Source organism: Ochotona curzoniae, unplaced genomic scaffold, assembly GCF_017591425.1.
Source record: "Ochotona curzoniae isolate NIBS_2020 unplaced genomic scaffold, NIBS_Ocur_1.0 contig_4612, whole genome shotgun sequence".
Taxonomy (NCBI): Eukaryota; Metazoa; Chordata; class Mammalia; order Lagomorpha; family Ochotonidae; genus Ochotona; species Ochotona curzoniae.
The window spans coordinates 3,795,246-3,813,294 of record NW_024466343.1 but is presented as its reverse complement, the minus strand read 5'-3'; the positions used below and the strand labels follow the sequence as shown (position 1 = coordinate 3,813,294).

At 36.1% G+C, this 18,049-nt stretch overlaps 1 non-coding gene across 1 annotated transcript; it reads left to right on the top strand.

Annotated features, from left to right (window-relative positions):
* Window positions 1-9,140: 9,140 nt before the first annotated feature.
* Window positions 9,141-9,240, top strand: LOC121161111. The gene has a single exon (XR_005884629.1). It is a non-coding gene; the product is annotated as a small nucleolar RNA U13 (small nucleolar RNA).
* The last annotated feature ends 8,809 nt before the right edge of the window (window positions 9,241-18,049 follow it).

Here is an 18,049-nt window from a genome sequence, read left to right as displayed (position 1 = left end):
CTTGCTTTTCATGTTTTTTATATACTTTTTTCAATCAAAAGATAATTTACTTAGATTGTGTGTCAACAATATAGAAAAAAATGAAAAAGGCTTCCCCAGTGACCTCAGTGTTTTGATTTATTTGAAACAGACAATGTATAAACACTATGGATTTTATTTAAAATGCGAAAATTTACCACTATCTGAAACAATTTCTTCAAAAAAACAAAATTATTTGTACAAGCAAAACTTGTTTTGCTTAACATTAGTCTTATTACTCAATTTTAGAGAACATTCTATTCAAAAGTCATCGCTCCATATTCTCAGCAAATATAAGAAATAAAAGTTAGAATTTCTTCAAGTTAGAATTCCTAGAACTGCAATCAGAATATTGCATTTTAACTAATAGAATATTGAGGTACAGTATATTTCTACCTAGGGTCCTATTTTTCTATCATCTGAAAAGTAGATTACATGGCTTATTAAAATACTTAACAGTTAGATTGAAAGATATATTTAGGTCCTCTCATTTAGAAGGAAATTTTATTCATTTTTGGTTAACAGTTTAGAAAAAAATTCTCAGTATGATCAAAGATATCATCTGTCAAAATCTGTTTTCTGAAATAGAAAAAGGAAATACACAATTATTCTTAAACACAACTTACATTGCCGCATATGCAATGTTCAAAGATGCTGTTACTTCTGCTATTTCCTATTTATTTTAATACTTTTACTTTTTCAGCTTTTCTATTTTTAAAAAATATTTATTTTTTTATTTTTCTATTGGAAAGGTGGATATACAGAGAGGAGAGACAGAGAGGAAGATCTTCTGTCCGATGATTTACTCCCCAAGTGAGCGCAATGGCCGATGCTTTGCCGATCCAAAGCCAGGAGCCTCTTCCGGGTCTCCCACGCGGGTGCAGGGTCCCAAAGCCTTGGGCTGTCCTCGACTGCTTTCCCAGGCCACAGGCAGGGAGCTGGAAGGGAAGTGGGGCCGCTGGGATTAGAACCGGCACCCATATGGGATCCTGGGCGTGCAAGGCGAAGACCTTAACCACTGCGCCACTGCGCCGGGCCCAACTTTTTCAGCTTTTCAAAAAATCTGAAGTTACAGTCTCCAAGAAATGTGTAGAGTTAACTGTTTTGACTCAGCTGGAATAATTGCTCAGAAGTCAGATTTCCTTGTGTTCATAGTCTAGATAAGTTTGTTGCAATAGGTTTTGAGTGTAAGTCATGATAACCTACAGTTGCTGCAGCCTAGACTAACCAAGCTTGTTCCCAACCCCAGTTCCCATGAGTATCAGGGAGTTCCATCGTTGGGCCTAGCTTGGCCTGTCACTACCTCCAGCTCTTGAGCAAATCAGTGGGTATTGTAGTCCTATAGGTTCGAGTCCATATATCTCCCATAGAACATACCTGATTCTCTCCTGTACTGGTTCTCTCTTCACCCTGCCTAATGTGACCCATCCCTTGCTCCAACACTCACTGGTGAGTACTGTAATCTAGCCCTACAAGGCAGATCCCGCTACCATTTCATGTGTGCATTGGGTGGTGGTTGGCAGTATTTGATGTGAACTAGCTCAGCTCAGGTCTTTTACATGAGCATGTGCATTCGTCTGACTCAGAAAACTTCCCTCATTTCCTTCCTCCAAACCACTTGGTCTCAGTCACCTTTCTTACCTGCAAATACAGTGAAAGTCTCCCAAAAGGCATTTCTCACCTGTAACATACTTACACATTTCACACATATCCCCATTCACCCTTCCCTGAGCCATCCACAGCCCCATGCCTGTCAGCTCATGGGTTGCTGAGCCGGTCTGGTCTTCCTGAATCCGATCTTCTACTGGGGTGAGATACTGGCCTGCAGCCCTGCCCGTCTGTCCAGAACCCAAGAACATACACAGGTTTCCAGACTCAACCCACTGACCTACCACACCAACATGACAGCCTGAGCCCTTATCTGCAACATTTCTTCCACCTGGGACACAACCATGTGCCCAAGTCCACAGGCTTTCTCTGATGGCATGGCAGGTGACTTCTTACATGATAATTATAAAATACTTTTATGTATTAGCACATTTTGAATACCCCAATATCATTTTCAGATATGTGTACTCTTCTATTATTATTATTCTATTCTATTCTATTCTATTCTATTCTATTCTATTCTGTTCTGTTAGTTAATGATCAGTATAAATGACTAATTGTCAAGGATTCAAAAATAAATATTTACATCAGCTTTCTCTGCTTCAAAGAATGATTCTTTCACCTCAACAACAGCCTTTAAAAGACAAATAATTCAGTCATTTTCTCTGAATTGAGAGCTAAGGTAAAGTCTGAGAACATAGGAAGTCAAGAGAATAAATTGCTTTACAGGAGATCAGAGAAACACAGATGAGTGGACAAAGAACAATTTTAAAAGATTTGAGACATTTCATCATTTAAAATGGAAGTGCATTCAGGGACACTCAGCGAGATATGAGTTTTTTCTAAAACAGAGAATGTTATATTCCAATTGAACTTGGATATTTTGAATATAAGATAATCTAAGATAATCATGTAATGTGTGAAAAAAGCTATCCTTTTTTTTTCCAAAACTTTGCAGAAAAGTAGAATCTTTATATTATCTTGATGGAATTTACTTTAAATAGGATCCAATATGCCTCCTAACACCCATTCATTATCAACTTCCTGAAGAAGTTACCAAATTCATATAGCTAGCAAGTAGTAGAGCCACTGTCAAACTTCTGGCATTTGCAAACAATCATTTCCTATATGATTTTTTTCCATCTTAATGTAAATATTTGCAATATTTGCTCTTACAAAAGCTCTTTGTGTGAGATTTAAGTAAATAACACAGAAATAGACACTGGTACATCCCAACTCAATATTGGCCATTTAAATTATTTAAAAGTTTGAAGTGTTCAAATATCTAACATGTGAAACACCTCAAATGTTTCCTGTAGCATTGCAACATTCAATGAATTATTATGGCCAAGTTACCAAGAGAGAAGGAGAGAGAACTGAAATAAAGGACAAAGGATTTGGGCCACCATCAGCTGCTCTCCCTGGTACATTACCAGGGCGAAGGATCAGAACTGACAGAAGCAGGTCTCGAGTCAGCAGTAATATGGAATGTTCTTGCTGCAGGTGATAGTTTAACACATGGTACCACAGTGCCAGATCTTCAATTAATTATTTTTCTATCATGCTTTATAAATGCTGGTTTTACAAGCTGTGCAAAGCTTATGCTATAAGAATTCCTCCCAAACCCCCAAAGGAAATAGAATCTGCCTTTGAATAACCAAACATATATAGTTAAACACTGCCATTTCATGATGAAAGAGAAGCATGTAAAATTGATATGAAAATTCTCTATCAGGGGAGGCAAGGGGATTTAAAATTGTTGGAGAGTCAGTGTACTTCAACCATCCTTCACTGACGTCCAGGATTTTGGCATCATCTTAAATGATACTAGAAATACAGAGTAAAGGTAAAGGGAAATCTATAGAAAGAAAATCTTTGTTAAAATCACAACTTGCAATGATTGAATCTCATGCTAGTAACAATTACTTTTTACCTTTTGATTAGCTTTATGTTTGTTCCTGTGGTTTTATTTAGGTTACTATAACTGTCTTCCTTCCTTATAATTCTGACATAATAAATGTGAATATCAAAAAATATGTTCAATACAGTGTTTGGTGTGTCAAAGAAATCCAGAATCCATAAGTATGTTTGTATTCATTTCTAATCAAATAAAGGAGCTACTGAATAAATAATTTTAGGTAAGAATTACTGATAATTTGAATAGGCAATGAGACTTTTTTGTGGGTACTTAGCCTTTTCAACATTCTATTGTTTAATCAGAGAGTTATTTAATCCTCTTTATGTAAAACTTTTTTATTAATTATATTCTGCAAATAGGAGTCATTTTAAGGTTATATTCAAGGGAGCAGACCATATTTTGTCTTGATTGCTCTGTTTGAGTTTGCCAGATTATTAAACTTTTCAAACTAAGATAATGACTTGTTTTCTTTTACAATCTATTTTATATGGAAATAACAACTGCAACGTTTCTCTTAGTAGGAGGTACAATTTCTATGCTCATCCTATGAGTCAGTAGGTCTAAGACAACTCCTAATATCCCTTGGATTGGCTTTGCCTACCTAAATAGCATTTGATGATCATCCATCATATTCATACTTAAATGCTCTTTTCAATAGATTTAGTTTTTTATATATGTATTTTACAACTAACCATACTTTATATCAAACATTTCCATTAAACCTGGAAAATTCTCCATGCTGGAAACATTTTTCATTCTCAAGCCACCTCACTACATCAACTATTATCTAATAAATGAGCTTTAAATGGCAGATATGGGATACAATATTTTACTGCTATTTCCTGTGTTCTTTAAGAACAAAGAAGGACTTTGTGCTTCTGCAGTGTTCTAAGGTTCTTAGGAATGCAGGTATAATGAATCTCTTCAGTCAGATCGTGATTTGTATCTAAACTAACCAAAAAATACGATAAGAAAAGATTCTCATTTCCCTGCAAGAACGATACATTTCCTTTTATCCTCCTGAAGTCAGAGGATGAAATAGCATCAATAGTTTTTTACAGATAAACTATTAAGTACATTTTTCTTTGTCTATAGAAATCAATGGAGCACACACCAAAAAAAAAAAATGTTACTTGATTTTCTTCATTTCCTTAGAAAAAAACATTAAGGACAGGATTTTTTTGCATGTAGGGAGAGGCAGCTTTGCGTGTGTGTGTGTGTGTGTGTGTGTGTGTGTGTGTGTGTGTGTGTGTGTGTGTGTGTTTCAAATTCATTTGGATCAATTTGTATCTGTTATCACTTGCATTAGCCAAAACTGTAACAGGCTATTAAAGTAAGGGAAAGCAAAAGCCTCTAGTTTTAAGAAAATCCATTACATTATTTTCAGCAAAGAATCAAGCTGCACAACTCAGATGTTTAGAAAAATAGAATTCTAGCCCACCTTCAAAGGGAGAAAGACAAATAAATAAAGTTCTAATTCTTGCAGAGGAATATTTGTGTTATAGGGGACTTTTTTCTTATTCCATGCTATTCACTCAAGCAATTTTATTTGTATCAGTGTAGATTCATATATTATAGTTGTAATTCCATGCTGTTATTTATTGATTGATTGATTGATTGTCTTTTAGCTTGCTAAATAATTTTAGCTTTGGCCTCCAGGAATTCCTACTTTCCTTTGCTAGGAATTAGTAAGAAATAAGGACATATGCACAGAGGGAGGGGGAAGGGAGAGAGAAAGAGACCCTCTGTGCCAACCACTGACCCAGGTACTTGCAGGTTTGCTCTTTGAACACTTCTTTGGTTTGTTGTACCACAATATAGACAAAGCTCTCTGCATATGCCTTCTGTCAAAACTCTATTTTTAATTTGATTTTTCATGTTGAAAACTAATTTGGTATATTTTTTCTATTTTCTACATATTGTTATTTTGGAATATGAACAAGAGCTATAAATAATAATTCAATGAAAAGATGTGCAATCTTATTTTATTATTTTCTAAAATCCTCACACTTCAACAAAATTATAGTAGTGCATAATTCTTAACAAAGATGTGAAACAAAGGTTTGTCAAATAAATATACCTGTAGTAAAACTAATATACACAGGCACTTCTTTGTTTTTCTTTTTTAGCTTTGCTTCTTTCAGCTTTAGCTTCCACTTATGAGCCTTAACGTGGGTATTTATGTTTCTATTTCCGGATTGCTTCACTCAATATGATGTCATAAGGCTGTAACTAATTATTTTGATGCAAATGATAAACTTTAAATTTGAGTAACATTCCATTATGTGTATATATGTATTTAAATGTGCATTCCTATTTATCCTTTGCTTGATTTCATATTTTGGCTATTGGAACAGTGCTGTTATAAGCACCTTCATGATGGTATGTTTCTTTTTCATATCATACGTGTATATCGTTGGGGTACCTATCCAGTATTAGAATTGTTGCATCCTACAGCAGGCTTATTTCTAATAAAAAATGCCCACACTGTTTGTCACAGTGGCACAATAATTTACATTCTCATTTACAGTAAGAATTCCTCTTTCTCCACATCCTCACCAGCCTTTGTTGCTCCCTCTGTTTTGCATAACAGCCATTCTGACAGAGTGAGACAATCTCTCATCATGGTTTTGCTTTGCATTTCCCTGGTGGCTAGTGATGTTGAGGGTTTTTTCATATTTTTGTTTAATTTAATCCTCCTCATGTTTATATTGTGTTTCTTCTGATCTCTCCTTCATGGTAACACAAACAGCTGCCTGATCTTTTCAAAATGATTCTATGTGGGCACCTCTCTTTCTTTCCAGACCATGAGTCCCTGGACAGAGCACAACAAGGGAGATGGAAGCCCTGTGAATTGTTTTCTTCCTCTTCTGTCAGACTTTACTGTATATCAAAGATGCAAAAGAATAGTTTGCATTGAATTCAGTATGGAAGTTTTCACAAAACTAAATTTGCATGACGTGAAGAGGCTTATCTGGTTGATAGAATAGCTTATCCAATAATAGTTCCAATTAAAAGCAAATCAGACTTGTTGGCTTCATGTATTCAGTAGGTGATTTTTATTTTCATCACGATGCTACCTTTACTATGCAAACTCAAAACAAATCTTTCATCTGAGCTATCCGTGCTTTCATTTCTCCCTTAAAACTAGTTTTCTTTGCTGAAAATCATAGTCAGAGATCTACATTTTTTCCCATTATAAGACAGATACAAACAGGTAGCAAAAGAACTCCGAACCACATGTCCTAAATTCAGGAGCTGCAAACTATTCCAGAGTGATGGGAACTCAGTTTCTTTGGCCATCACTATGGCCTTCAGGTATTCCATCAGCATGAAGTTGGAAAGAGGAGCCTAAGCCAGGAATAGAACCTTAACATCACAAGGTGATACACATTTTCACTATTATTCTTAATTCCTGCCCTTGGCCATTTACTTTTGTTTCCTAAAAGACATCACAAAATTTCTCTGTTCACATCTCTGTATTGACTTCCTATGTCTCCTAGCATCCAAAGTTCTTACCTGCATTTTCTCCCAAGAAGGTCTAACTCACCGCCTGCCGTCTATACCAAGATATTGATATTCTAATATCAATGTGATATCACATTGATATACTAATAAGCAAATTGAATTCTGTTTTGAAATCTTCTGTGCTTAGTCTCTCTGATCTGTTCTGTCCATTTATTTCCTTGACTCAAAATTTACTCTGATTTTATTTCATTGAATTAATATTTGTCTCTATTATTTTTTTTAAATAAGAGTGGCTTCTGATTATGTTATCTAAATCAGCATTCCAGAATCCCACCACCTAATTGTTATTCTATTTTTTGTATAAACAACTATTAAAATATGATGCAACAAATGTTCATGTCTCTACACTTAGCACCTACTTGATTTTAAACATGATTGACAGATTTCGTTCTGCTTGTTTCAACTAATTCAGTGACTCGATGACTCCCTATGCTGTTTGGGCTAATGATATGCCTTAAATGATGATCTAATTACAATGGAAAGGTTGAACATTCTCACTGCATACTCAAAAATACAGTAGGTACTCAAAATTTGCTAAATCTAATAAATGTCAGGAGAAAAGAAAAATGAGTTTAAATTTTCATAAAGTAGTCAATAATCTTGTCATCTTGAGTGAAGTGTATTTTAATTTTTGTAACAGATTTACTTGCTCATGCTTTTTTGTTTTTAAGATCTCCAAATATTACATATGTTCATGTAATGTTTGAACAATACTATCCAGCTTTACAGCAAAAGTTACATACATAAACTTGAGTTTCATCCTATTACGACCTTAAAGGCTGACTGATATAATTTCAGATCTCTAGTTTGTATAAAGCACACAAATTTGGGAGACTCAATATCTGCGTTTTGACGCTACTACCGAATACTACAGACTTTGTAATTTATAAAAATAAGCTAAATATTTTTGTCATTGTTTTTGAGATGGTAAAGCTAAGATCAAGGTGCTGGCGTCTGATGTGGTCCTGCCCACTGTGTTACGACATGGAGAGATGGTACATCACATGGTGAGATGGTATATAACCAAGAAGCTGGACTGGCTTTTATAATAATAGCAACAAACCCTTCCACAGCAATGATCACAATCCATTCACAAGGACAACATGCCACACTCGAATCACCTGAAAGATCTCTTCTAGTTCTCATACCATCACAGTGGAAATTTAATTTCCACATCAAATTGAGAAGGAATCGGCAAACTAATAACTAATGCACTTAGTTTGGAAGGAAAAGCAGAAAAAAAAACCCCAAAAAACAAAACAACAAAAAGATATAAAACGACTATGCATACGCCTCATAGAAATACATGTGTTCCTATATGTATATAGATACTAGAACTTTGAATATATTGGATAAAATAAGCTATTTAATTGTATTTATTTCCTTGTATCTTCCTCAGTGTACCTAGTAGAGTATTTGTAAGTACATACATAGGGGGATGACTCAACTGGCTAATCCTCCAGGTGCAAGTTCTGGCATCCCATGTGTTAATTTGTAAGGTATTATTTATATACAGACATATATTCTGTGCCAAAATAGGATAAATAGATAAATAAATAAAATTAAGATAATAAAGAAGTGATTCTAGTGCAGTCACGATGGTTCAACTCACTAATCCTTCTAATGCTACCACTGGTATTCCATACGGGTGCTAGTTCATGTGCTGCCTGCTCCACTTCACATCCAACTCACTGCCGCTTACCTGGGAAAGCTATGGAATATGGTCCAAAGTTTTAAGATCTTGCACCCATTTGGGTGACCTAGAAGAAACACCTGGATCCTGGCTTCAGATCGATTCAGCTCAGGTTGTTGCAGCCATTTGGGAAGTGAACCAGTGGATGGAAGGCCATTCTATCTCTCCTTCTCTCCGTAAATCTTCCTTTCTAAATAAATTAAATAAATCTTTAAACAATTGCACACATAAGTCATACCATGTCTACATTTAATAATGCTGATTGAGAACTCTGCACAAAGCCAAACTCAGAGTCAAAATTTCTTCTTTCATTCTACAGCACAATTTTATTAAAATTGATAAACACATCTGAAAACATAAAAAGGGAACTTGCAGATTCTTTTGTAGTTCATAAATGTGGTTCATACATGTTTTTGTGACATGTGCCTCCGTCCCCCAAACCTTGTTACAACATTGGCATATTAATCGTCTGATGTGAACCACAAGGGGGGAAAAAGAGGGAGGGAAAAGGGGGACTTACAATTTACCATCTCATAGTCTACTTTTTTGACTAGTAATCTGCCATGTTTACTTTACTGAACAAACAACCTCCATGTTTCATTTTTCTTTGTTTCTTTCATGTTTTCATGTGCCTTAGATTTTGCTGCTAAGAAATGCAAAATAGCACTCCTGTGCTGTTGTGGCATAAGGACTTAATCAACCTCCTGGATGCCACCAGCCCATGCATCAATTCAAGTCCCACCTGTCAGCTTCCAATCCAGCACCCACCTATATTGCCTGGAAAATCAGCAGAAGACACCCCCAAATACTTGGGATGCAAAATGCTAGACCAGGATGAAGCTGCTGGCTTGTGATTTTGGTCTGGTTGATCTCAGGTCTTCATGGACCTTTTGGAATTGAATCAGCAGAACAAAGATCTCTCACATTTTAATCTCTCCATTTCTCTCTGCAACTCCTCCTTCCAAATAAATACATTTTAAAAAACCCTACTAAATAGCTAAAGATAAAATTTAACTGTCTTCTGGAATTGTGGTAGTATTTGCCTCCTTTTCATAATTTCTAGTTATATTTTCATGCTTTTCAATGCCATGCATATTGGTATGTCATCTGCATAGCTAACACTTTTAGAAAATAAATAAAAGCATGCATTAGCAGTATGCAAGCCCAATAAATATAATTAACACTACTATATATACATAAATATATATGTATCACTGAGGATATAGAGAACATATTTTTCTCATTTAATTGCTACAATGAGCTATCTCAAAATATTCATGGAGAAAAAAAATGATGGTCTTAAATGTTCTATATCTTTCAGCATGTTTGTGTTAAGTTATAGATTGTATCAGTGTTAAATTGCTGTCCTAACAGAGCCAGCTCTGCCATTTGTTTTTTTTAAATGTTACTATAAAGATAACAGATTTAATATAGTTCATAGACACATTTCAAAGAATAAAATGCACTTCCCTTCTTCTGTCAGTTTATATCATACTAGGCTGATTCAACTTCTTTATATCTGAAGAACTTTATTTTAAATGTCTGGCAACAACATAAAAACAATATTATGCATTTTTAAGGATTTATTTATTTTTATTTGAAAGGCAGATTTACTGTGAGAAGAAAAGAGAGAGATTTTTTTTTTATGCTTATTTACTATCCAAACAGATGTGAACTTTGCAGTCAGGAACCTACTCCAGGTCTGTGATGTCAGTGTAGGGGTGCAAGGACTTGAGTTATCCACCTCTCCTTTCCCAGGCCATGAGCAGGGAGCCATATCTGAAGTGGATCATCCAGGACCAGAACCAGCATCTGTATGGCATTGTGGCGCTGGCAGGATGAGGATTAGCTACTTGAACCACCATGCCAACCCTGTAGAGGTTATTTCCTTAAATGGCTCCTATTGTTATTTAATTTGCTGAGAATTATGGAAGATACTTTCTTAAATTTAAGGGACCAGTGACTTTTACCTTAGTAAAAGCAGTTTAAAATCATTCCCTATTCACACTGGTGTCACCTCAATTACCTCCCACACTACAGTCTGTAGAGGAAGACACAAAGTTGCTGTGCACTCTGACATTCTCAGACAAGGCACATTTGAGGCCCCACGTATTGGTGTCATTTGACATTTGTATAAGAAGAGATCCATGCTTCCAAATCCCTTCTTAAAGAGGAGCCAAGTTGTGATAATTCAGTAGGTTAACTGGGTTACCTTACCGATTAGTGTCTTGTTATCTGAATCCCCTGAAAGGACAGGAGCTATATTTTCGATTTTTTAACATCTTTCACGTGGAAGTATCTCCAAATGCCCTATTAGTTATATCTACAGAGATCACTCACACATTCACAGAAAGCAGGCATTCTTGGTGTAGAATATGATAGTTGATCCACAGCACAACATCATTTAGGAAGAGATGTGGAAAACCAGCTTCTCAAGTGAGAAGCGCTGAAACAATTTATGTAGGCAGAAAGTAATTACATGACTGGAATTTGGCCAAGATGAATGTGCTCATTCCCCTCCTTTTAAATCTAGGTCAAAAACCTTCCGTGCAGGGGTAGTGACTTCCTTGCTCCAAACGTGGCTTCCATTTGCTAAGCCAAATGTAAATGCTAATAAAACAACATGCAAATATAATCCATCCTGTGATCCTGTCCTTACAATGCTGGCCAAAGTCTAAACATTGCATTAAATTAGCAGTAAATGATATTCCTGTCCTTTGTTTCAGCATCAACCACTCGTTTGAAATGATCATTTTGGGATTAATAAAAGACCTGTCAGCCACTTCTCATTTCTGTAGCAGTCCCCCAGTGCGGTCCCTGCCAGGGTACACTGCATGTAAACCATCATCACCCTGTGCAAGGGTCACAGATGAAAGTCAGTTCTTAGTCATCCTAAATAACCTGTTTGCACAACATCTCTTTTCCTGTGCAACAACTACATATTTTTCCCTGTGATTTTGGATTTCATTTTAGTTCCTTACTTATTTTCTCACAGGAAAAGAAAATGGTGTTTGATAAAGTTCAAAAGAGAAGAGAAAGAGTGCAATTATTGATCAGTGTAGCTTCTGGTAGAATGGAGTAGGGTGTTTCATAGATTTCATTTGTGATGTTTTTAATTGATTGACAGATTGTTTTTTCAAGCAGAAAGCTCAGTTCTGTCTTTTAAAAACTAGGTTAAGTCAAAAGAAGCTTTGTCAAACTTCTGTTGTAGTCCTGCTGGAAAGCACAGCAGAAAAGTTTTCTTTCAAAATACTTGATTTTAGCTTTTCCTAAAGTTTTAAACATTTGCCAAGATCACCCTCAATGAGGCCAAAAAACAAGTACAGCTAAAAGCAAGTTAGAATACTGAACTAGACTAATCACATGAGATAGAACTGCATAAAACTCATGTATTTTTGCTTAAACACATACACTGAGGTCTAGCTATCTAATTTCTTCTGTATGTATTTTCTTCAGATTGTCTATTATTGTATTTCCACATTGATTCAAACTATATCACCTTGTCTTTTCTTTCAATTCCACTAAATAGCACAGAAATACAGGAAGAGTTGAAATCCCAGCTTAAAATCTTACATCGTATTAATCACATAAAATATGCATGTGTGTGTTCTTGCATATGTGGGATGCATACGTACTTTGCTTGTATTTCTTTTTGTAATCTTTACTTTGGGCAGACATCCTCAGCTATGTTTTCTATCAATAGTTCTTTTGTTAATTTTATTGGGATCACATAAGTAATCATACACACATAACTGTGTAGCAACATGACTCAAAATGGTTTAAGGAAGTTTTTTTTAATACTTTCAGAAGTATGAATGTTTCATAAATGCTTTTAGGAACATATTTGGTTGTATGTTATCTAATAAAATGGTAAATATATATATATTTGATTGCTCAATTATTTTAATTCTTTTTAGTTATTTTTAAGTTCATACAAAGAGAACAAATTTCTGTATCTCATTGGCAGAGTTTTAAGAACATGATATTTTCCTCCCTATCTCAATCCTTGTTTTTTAATTTTTGCTTCCTTTCATCATGATTTGTTTTTCGTCATTATTTCTTTAAAGAACTATTTAACATTTTATTTTTCCTCTCCTTGAGATTCCTATTATCCTGATGTTGATACCTTTTTTCCTATCCATGGTAACATTTAACTTCCTATTTTATGTGTTTGTTTCTTAATCCTTCTTACATTGTTCTTATAAAATTTCTCAAAATCAGCTTAGAAGTTTTTGTAAAGCAGCTTAAACCATCTCCTTGATGTCTGCATCTCTTATGATCAATGGTTTATGTTTCCAGCTGCTCCATTTCTTTCATTGTTGTTATTATTGATGATGATATGGTTCCATAGGCACAGGGACTCCCACCTCCACCCTGCAGCCTCTACAGCTTTCCCCATGTTGTCACATTACTATAGTCCTTCCATCCTTCCAGCTGCTCTACGTCTGATCCCACACCTTCCTCATGTGCCTTGAAAAGCAGCAGAAGATGACCTGACAAATTGGGTTCCTGCCACCTGGAAAGGATACCAGATGGAATTTTAAGTTTCTGGCTTTAGCCTGGCGCAACCTTGACACTTGCAGACTTTTAAGGAATGAAGCAAAGGAAATAAGAGCTCTTTCTTTATGTAAGTATGCTTTTGAAGTAAAAGTAGATCTTTAAAATTTTTTTATTATTTTGCTTAGACTTTAATTGGAGCTGCCAGTGTGAAATAGATGAAACTGCTGCTTGAGAAACTGGCATTCCAGTTCATGTTCCAGCTATTCCCCTTTATATCCATCTTCCTGGATTGGCCTGGGAAAAGCAGTAAAGATGGCCCAAGTGTTGGGGCCTCTGTTATCCAGTTGAGAAACTCAGATGAGGTTCTTTGTTCCAGGAAATAAAAGGCCCTGGCCTTTGTGGCCACTTGGGGAATGATCCAATGGATTCAATAACTCTCTCACTGTTCCTCCAACTCCCTTTCTGTGACTCTTCCAATAAATAAGCATAAAATGACTATTATTTTTCCCACATTCAAAAAAATTAATTTTTATATTTTGCTTTTACACTTGATTCCTTCATATCTCTCCTTGAATGTCTGTAGGTTCATTATACTTACATGAAATTCTGCATCCATATTCCACTGATATTTCTGATGATATAAGTTTTAGTTAGAAATTTAAATGATAATGATTTCCTCAAATATTTTTATCACCGGCCTCTGTATTTTTAGCTTTCAGGTTTATTTTTAGACTTAGTATCTTCCATTTGTTCTGTATTTAACTCTGTCTTTATCCTTTCTCCAAAGTTCTTTATTTATATAGCTCTTGCATCTTTTTAAGAGATTCCAACATGAATCAGATTCACTCTTCACTTTGCCTTGAGCCAGTTTAAGATTGAGTGCTGTTGCTGCTTTGGCTATGTGCTTACTTTATCTTCCATTTCTTTACCAATTGCAAGATTTTGTTGCCTTTACATCTTTTCCTATATTCTCTGTTAGTGTATTTTAGATGCTTTTTAATCATAATTTTATTAGAAATTTGGAGGTGGTAGAGATAAATTATTGATGTAATCAGTATTTATTCAGAAATATCTGCGTACAACTTTGTTTTTATTTATTTTTTGAAGATTTATTTATTATTTTTATTGCAAAGTCAGATATACAGAGAGAAGGGGAGACAAAGAGAAGATCTTCCATCTGATGATTCATTCCCCAAGTGACCGCAATGGCCAGTACTGTGCCGATCTGAACTGAGGAACCAGGAACCTCCTCCAGTTCTCCCACGCAGGTGCAGGGTCCAAAGGCTTTGGGCCATCCTCAACTGCTTTCCCAGAGCACAAGCAGGGAGCTGGATGCGAAGTGGAGCTGCCAGGATTAGAACTGGCAATCATATAGGATATAGGCACTTTCAAGGTGAGGACTTTAGCTGCTAGGCCACCGCACCGTGCCCTATTTTTTATTTATTTTTTAAAAGATTGTTTCATTTTCCGAGAATCAAGATGGTGGAATAGGTAAGGACATGTTTAAATGCATGGAGAAACAGTTAATCAGGATGAAGCAGAAAGGACACATTCCAGGAAATAGGAGAGGACAGAACAACAGCAGAGGGGTACCTGGAGACTGACAGACACAGGAAAGCAGTGAAGACAATGGTGTGGTGTTACAGTGACTAATAATCCAGCGGCATTCAGCAAACGGCAATCTGAACTCCATCAGCAGCTGGAACTCCAGCAGCAACCAGATGGGAAGGGATTTTCACGGGGAGCTTGGGAGGTGAATTCAGACAAAGAACTGTCCTGCTGGTCTGTTTGATTTGACCAGGAGCAGAGACAGAGCAGTAGATCCCATATGGGTAGTGCAAGAACAGGGTGGATTTCACCACCCAGTCAGGCCCCTGTTGCTGAATTGGGTGCCATTTTGCGTAAGGAAGCAAAGGCAAGCGAAAGGACTGAGCATAAACTGAGCTCAGAGTGAACTCATTTGTGACTCAATTAACTGCAGTAGTACAACATTCTACAGATTCCACCCAAGACAGGTCTGAGTAGCACTCAGACCTGATGGCGAGCAGATCAAGAACTCTATTAGTGGTACATCAGGTGCCATTTTGTACAGTGTGGCAAAAGCTTTTGGACTGCAGGGAACAAAAGTGACCTGTGCATGTGATGAGCTCGTGAGAACTCACTGAGTGCCATGTATTGCACTAGTCCCACAGGAAAATAATACCAGCTGTGGCATCGTACAGGTCAAAATAGGTCCATGTGGCACCCAGATTTAATGTCCAACAGGTTCCGGCAAGATCAGTACAACCAACAACCTAGCTATATAGCACAACTGTGTCTCCCTAATCCTGGGACCTGCTCCAACCAGAAGTAGGGGAAAGGTTGTGCAGACAATGGGGCAGCCTCAGCATGGTAGCACAGGAGCTGGAGACTGGTGACCCAGGAGTTGGGGCTACAGAGTTCTTTCTTGAAATCTAACATAAGAACCCAGACCTGGAATCTGCTGGAGGGAGTGACACAATTGGCTGCAAGCAAAGAGCTATGTATCAACTGCAATAAGTAAAATCAAACTGTAGACTTGTGGGTGACATAGCTTAGAAACCTGCCCCAAGGAGAAGAATCTGATAACCAGAAATATAATGATCAAGAACAACAGAAGAGACAAAAGGCATAATGAATACTACTGAAGACTCCCGTGCAAAGTAGCAAAACCCAACCTCAGAATGATGAGGCAGACTTCGAGAAAATGGGGGACACAGAATTCAGAAAACTCATTTTTAAGTTTCTGATCAACAATGAGAAACACATACAAGAGTTCAAAAAATTTAAGGAATATATTACACAAGAAAAAGCAGCAATAAAGCAAATCAAGGCTGATATGTCAGAAATTAAGAACAGAGTAGAGCAAATTAAAAGTACAGTGGAGAGTCTCCAAAATAGAATGAAGCAAGCAGAAGAAAGAATCTCAGAATTGGAAGATATTTCCTGTCATCAGGGGGAAGCACACAAAGAGCTGGAAGCAGAGCTGGATCAGACCAAAAACAGCATTCAAGAATTGAAAGACACTATTAAGAGGCCTAACATAAGAGTTATCGGTGTCCCAGAAGGTGCAGAAAGAGAAACTGGTTTTACAAATATATTCAATGAAATAATAAAAGAAAATTCCCCTAATCTAGAAAAAGAATTGGGAAACAACATCCAGGAGGGACACAGAATTCATTCCCAACAGGCCTGATGAAAAGCGATCTTCACCAAGACACATGATCATCGATCATCAAGCTCTCTTCAATTGAACATAAGAAAATGTTCAATTTTCAATCCTTAAATGTGCACGTGAAAAAAATTGATTGACATAGAAAGGAATGCCAATTAAACTCACAGGAGGTCTCATACAGGAAACTCTACAGGCAAGAAGAGAATGAGGTGACATGTTCCAGATTCTAAAAGAAAAAAATTGTCGGCCCAGGATAACATATCCAGCAAAGCTTTCTTTTGTTTTTAAAAATGAAATAAAATTCTTCCACAGTAAAGAAAAGTTAAAAGAATATGCCTCTTCCAAACCTGCCCTATAAATTATACTTCAAGATGTTCTCTTGACAGAGAAGAGGAATAGCACCTACCTAACCCAATGGCAAACAGGAAGAACATACCAGTAAAATGACAAAAGAAGACTAAATCAATGAACAACCCATTCCTAAAATGACAGGACCAAATTACCTCCCATACATATTAATCCTGAAAGTAATTGGCTTAAGCTTAATCAAATGTCATAAATTAGTAGACTGGATTAAAAAAACAAAACACATCTATTTGTTGTCTAGAAGAGACACATTTCACCAACAAAAATCAGCAGTAGCTTTATCTCATGGATTTTGTTGTTTTTGTTTTTGTTAGTTTCGTCTCTTCAAAACAGCTTCTTGTGATTAAATTATTTGATGACTAATAGATCATACAGTAGCGTCATTTTCTTCAAAGGGTTTTTGATTTTCATTTCTTCAGTGATACATTAGCCTATCAATAGCATGTTATTTAACTTCATGGTATTGTTAATTTCTTTTTTTGGCTTGTTGTTGATCTTGTTTTGTGGCTTTTACTTAAGGGAATGTATAATAGCTGTGCAATGGAGACTGTCACATTTAGTGACATGTTATTTAACTTCATGGCATTGTAAATTTCTATTTTTCTTCCTATTTAAAAAAGGATTGGTTAATTTTCATTGGAAAGGCAGATTGACAGAGAGATTATGAATTTATTAAAATAATGAACAGAAAATATTATAATTAACTTATTATAATATCTTTTCTGATAGATTCACATACCCTAGTCAATTATATTTTTATTTATCTCTATACCTCTAAATAAAAAGTAACTCACATTATATTACACATACTAATTTGGTTCTCAATACTGAAGACACCATGAGAAGTTTAAGTCATTTTCTATTCCCGCTGGAACTAGTTACAGATGTTCAACAACAACAAGTAGACTAACAATTATCCCCTCCTGGTGTCCACTGTTTAGCCCCTGCTAAACAGTGCTCTCAGAAGTATCATTGCTGATCTGACACCATTGTTAGAAAAATACTTTAAACACAGGTCCTTGCTGATTATGATAGAAATTCCTGGAACACAAGGGAGGAAGCATTTTTACTGTGTGCGCAAATACAGCCATGGTTATAATGAGGTAATGCTGATGCCCCAAAAAACAAGGAAATATGTCTTCATAAATACAGTAACAATTTATCCAATAAAAAAACGACTCTCCTCCAGTGCAGGGCCATGATGCATTGAAGACCAAGAAACCTT